This window comes from Rhea americana, unplaced genomic scaffold (genome assembly GCF_003343005.1).
Source record: "Rhea americana isolate MKP2758 unplaced genomic scaffold, rheAme1 scaffold_15, whole genome shotgun sequence".
Classification (NCBI taxonomy): domain Eukaryota; kingdom Metazoa; phylum Chordata; class Aves; order Rheiformes; family Rheidae; genus Rhea; species Rhea americana.
The window spans coordinates 4,404,491-4,409,960 of record NW_028185594.1 but is presented as its reverse complement, the minus strand read 5'-3'; positions in this window follow the sequence as shown (position 1 = coordinate 4,409,960).

Genomic DNA, 5,470 nt, shown 5'->3' with positions numbered 1-5,470 from the left:
ACTGGCACATTTCCACTATCAAAAGATAGCATAATAGTTGTTTAAAACTTGTCTACACTTTTGACAACAGTTTACATCACTGATATGACAAAATAACTTTAAACAGACAGTATCAAGACAAACTTCAGTTTCTAATGTTACTACTCTTACTAAAAATGACTTTAACACAGACCATCAAGGAATACACTAATTTTAAACAACTTCTTGGATYTGAGAAAGGACTGAATCAAAAGTAGAAGTATTTTGCTAGTCTACAAATGACTGAAGTATCATCAACAGACAGAATAAAACTACAATATGCAGAAATAAAATACAGATAATTATTAGCAAGTTACGGATCTTATGCAAACATAGAACATAATCTATTTATACTTTAGCAGCAACTTTTAGAATAGGACAATTCAGATTGGAAAGGACCTCAGAAGGTCTCTATACCAATCTCCTGCTCAAAGCTAGGTCACGTTTGAGGTGGAACTGGGTCACTCAGGTCTTTATTCACTTGGGTCTCAAAAACCTCTACAGGTTTGGAAACTGCACAGTCTCCCTGGGCATTCTGCTCTAATACCTGACTGCCCTCATGGGGAAAAAAAATGTTTCCTTATATCCAGCTGGAACCTCTCATTTCAATTTACATCCTTTGGTGCCACATCCTAGTGCTATGCATCACTTAAAGAGCCCGGCTCCATCTCCACAACAGCTTCCTTATAGCTACTGATACTCTTGGCAAGTGCCCCACACCCTAATCTGACCTTCTCTTCAGACTGAAGAAGCTCAGATCCCTCAGTCCTCACACACCAAGTGCTGCAGCCCCCTAAGCATCTCAGTGCCCCCTCTGCTTAATTCCCTTAACTTTATCCATGCCTTTCTTGTATTGGGAAGGGCAAAAAGTGGATGTAGTTCTAGATATGGTCTAATGATTGTTGAGTAAAGGGCGACAATCACTTCCTTCAAGCTCCTTGTTATGTTCCTGTTAATACAGCCCAGGATGCTGCTGGCCTTTCTTGCTGCCAGCTCACATTGAGCTTGCTGTCCACCAGGATCCCAGGGCCTTTCAGCAGAGCTGCTCCCCAGCCAGTTAGTCCCCAGCCTGTTCTGCTGCCAGTTTTTCCATCCCATGAGCAGGATGTTCAGTTATGCAATTAAAGGCCTCACCTCCACAAACAGAAAGGATCACTAGGGAACACTACCAGGCAGAGGAACCTCAATWACCTAACTGGAGTGAACAGAGCACCCTGACCTGGCTGCTTTCTGGACTGGGTCCAGATGACCAACATCCAAGGATGATGGTCAGCTCATTGTTTGGGTTTGACATCCACTGGAGAAGTAAACTGCCCCCAGACCACCTTACAGCCTAAGGGGGATTAATGGCTACAGAACTACAGGACTCATTACAGAATGCTCGGGAGCAGCATTTGCAGATTGTACGAGATTTATGCAATGCTTACGGGAAGGTCCAAAGGCAGGAAAAGGGGATAAAAGAGGCTTGCTGCACATAACCAGGCTGCTGATCAGCATGCTTGTCTGGCCCTCCCCTGTGCCTGATCACCACAGTCTGTTCCTGTCTTCTTCTTAAATTCCCTTTGTAACTATTTTCCTGGATGAGGGGCTCTCTACTCTGCATACATGGAGGTCTAAGGGCCAACAGCTATAGAGAGGAATCACAAGTCACAGGGGCTGATGTGCCTAGGGAGCCAGCAACTACAGAGACCAGAGCACATGAGGGATTTAAGTCACTGGAAAGGGTCAAAGGGACATGGGTCAAGAGGGTCCACATCCCTGGGGTGCCAGCATCTGAAGATACCAGAGAGCATTCACATTGTGCAGGTGCATACATCAGTGTGTACTTGCTAGCAAACATCAAGTGGCATTAGCCAGCAAACAGGGTAAGAGGTTTGGGAGCAATGTATGGGAGCAGTCATAAGTCTGGGTCTGATACTAGAGACACTAGATGGTCTGAGAGCTGGCTACCAGAAAGACCAGGGGAATCTTGGGGGTCAGCTGTGGAAGGGCCATAGGTCTGGGGCAGCTAACAGAGAGAACATCACACATGTGTGTATGCACCTATGCACTGAGGCAGCTCTGAAACCATGAGATGCAGGGGCCAGCTACAGTACACAGAAAGTGTCTAAGATGGCCTCGTGGAAGGATCCAAGTGCCTCTGTACAAGTCTGTGTGTGCACACAAACGCAGGTCTGAGCACCAGCAACTGGAATGGGGCTGCAGGCCTCAGGGGCTCATATGTCCAGACGTCAGCAACTGAGGAGACCTGGGAATCCCGAAGCCAGCTACTGGATAGACTGAGTGCATAGGACCAGCTACCAGAAGGATCCATACTGTGGGGGTACACACCCACACACCCACTTACCCACCCTACTAACAGACCTTCATCCTGATCAGCCAGTGTTCAGAATGAAGCTCTTGGTGCCATTTGTGAGTGTTGTGCTTTATGTTGATCTGTATGATTAGCCATATATATGTTTTTGTGCACATGCACCTGAGTAAGACACGCTCAGCCTTGCTACTGGATGGACCTGGAGACCTGAACCAGGGTCTCCTCTCTCAGGCTACCAAATTGTGTAACTTCTCATTTCTCCTTCCTGAATTTCATCAGGCTTCCCATTGGCCCAGTCCTCCATCTTATCAAGGTCCCTCTGACTTCACTGCTCTGTCCCCTAGCCTGTTGAGTATTCCCCAATCTGATATCATTTGCAACTTGAGTGCACTCCACTGCTTCCTCCAGATCGTTGATAAACATGTTAAATATAATACGCCCTCTTTGAGGGGTGAAAGAGACTCTGGTATAATACCTATCCTCTCCCACAGAAAGATACTTTTGCCACATCAACTTCCCAATATCTTAAGCATGTGTTAACAAGAAGCATTATTTCAAAACAGGTTCTTTCTTTGTTTTTGCCTCTTCTCATGCTCTGCCAGTCCCTACATTTATCCTTCTTAAATGTTAGAAATTGAGTCTACGGCCAAAAGCTGTTAACAGGAATAAATGCATGCAAATATAACCAGCCTCCATCCTGGATTAGAGGGGTCTAAGACATGCAGCACTGTAAGAAGCATCATGAAACAGAGTGCAGACACGGCCACGTGAGTCTGATTTGTCTTCCTGTACCCAGGCAGGAACCTCACATCTTCAAACCTTACATTTGGAGAGAGGGAGAGCAGCGAAAAGAAAATAGATTTTATTGGCTCCAGCTCTGCAGTGGTTCTGCCAGCCACTAGCTGCTTTCTGCTGGACAATGTCAGGTGTATCAGCACTCGTAGCACACTAAATCCACAACATGGATTATCCAAACAGATACAGTTACTGTATTAAYGAACAGCAAAGCACTTTGTGCAGTCGCTGGTACAAAATCCTACAACATGTAATCAAGACCAGCTGTAAATAGGCTTCTTACACCAGAACAATGTGGCATTAGCAGAAACATCACAGCTGTTTTTTCCAGGTAAGAAACTGCAAAGAAAGCAGAAAAATGCATTTAGTACATCACCTTTCTATAACTTTCCCTTTCTAAGCAGTGAGAGAATTTCCTCCCTCCTTTCTGTACTGTTCTCCCTGGACAATGCTTTTCTCTAAGACAAGCAATGGAAAAATTAGTCATACGCTTCACTCTTCCTGAACTGCCAGCATTGCTTACAAAGTACTGAGAAGGAACAGCAATACAGTTGATGAGGAGGCATAAAGCAAGATGCAGATAAGCCTGTGAGGTGAAACATAATAGAAAAAACAGCAAAAGAAAAGTCAAAGGAAGACATTAATCTATCCGTGACCAGTTTAATTCACAACCAAGCATAATTTCTACTACTTCATCCTAGCAGCTCTTATGAGTCCAAAACTAAAATACCCAGTCTTGAAAATAAGGATAAGCCTCATTTAGGAGCTACATCAGCAGATGCACTACAGAAAGCTCAAGCTTCACAGGCAGCTAACAAAAAAGTGAGAAGGATGCTATCCCACAGGACAAATATAAATAGTGGAATTAAAACATGCAGAAACAGGAATGAGAGAAGTGATAGAAGCAACAGGATGATATTAAAAAAAAAGGGGGGGGGTAACAATCCCAGAACATTTTCTTTTAGTGGCTCCCAACTCAGTAGAAATTGAAGCACATTTTCTAKCAGAACCTCACACTTAGTGACAAAGAGGAAAGAAGGGAAGATTCACACCAGAAATTAAGTCTGTGGGAGTGACACAATAAAGCTGTCGTGCTACAACAGCTTCCCATCTCTTTTTGAGAGCATGTATTTAAGATAGCCTTCTTTCCTATTTTTCTAAATCTCTCAGTGCCACTCAGTTCACATGGAACATTCAGGCTTGTCAAATCAAACCATCCATCCCAAATTATAGCAAGGAAAAGCCTGAACTTGCTTCCCTCTTTTACCATTTTAAAAGCATCCATTGCAGTTTGCTTGCCCTTCAGACAATCTCAGTTACTTCTGCTGCTGCTGTGCACTGCCATGCAGTAATAAGAGCGTACAGCCCCCCATGGGGCAGATCATATTACTTTTAAAAAAGTAAACCTCTGCCCCTAGCTGAAGATCTTATGTCCTTTCCTCAAAACCAAACCAGCCTGAAGTCTTTACTTTAGCTTACCTCTGTCGTACAAAAATGTGTGTGGGTTTCAAGAATTTATAATGCTTGCTACTTATCTACTGGTTTACATACCTCCACATACTATTTCTAATATTAAGAGCTTCCCCCCCACACACACTGCATCACTTTAGTTACCTCATAAGTAAAGCTGACAGTCAAGGATGTCTCGCTGTTACTAAGTATCAGTCCTTTGACAATTTCACTATTTTAGGACACTAAAATATTACATTTCCTGTGATAGTTTTATCCCCATCATCTGCTTCACTAGATAGCAATGTCCCATGTAGCACCAACGTTTTGATACAGCTCATATTTAAAGCACTAAACCATAAAATCACCCCTTTGCTGTAGAGTTTCTTCTCTGGCTCAGTAAGTTGCTAGTTTTGATTAATGGCTGAGCTTCCCTTATTTCATTACCTAACAGAGCTGAAAGGCATGAGTTACTTAACACTTCCAATAAAGATTAAAGCATAAAGCAAATTAGAGTAACAGATTTGCCCATGCATTTCAGAAAGTCTGTTATTCCTAACAATAACTTCATATAAAGTCATTTGTCCATTTCATTTAAAGTATGTTATTCTGGTACTAGCCTGGAAATTTACCTAAAAATTACAAGACCAATTACTAAATCCAAGACACTGTCTACTCATCAACAGCCACACAAAACATATCACAGAACCAGGCACACACATAAATTATTTCCATTTGCCTTCACCTGTTACACCTTCAATTACACAATAGGTTAGTCTGTTCTTCAAACTCTCCACAAATTAAACCATTTTGCTCTCTCAATCACTCATCCTCAACAGAATAAATCTCTCCCCTATAGCAGGACTGACTCAAAAGATATAACCCTGCTGTATT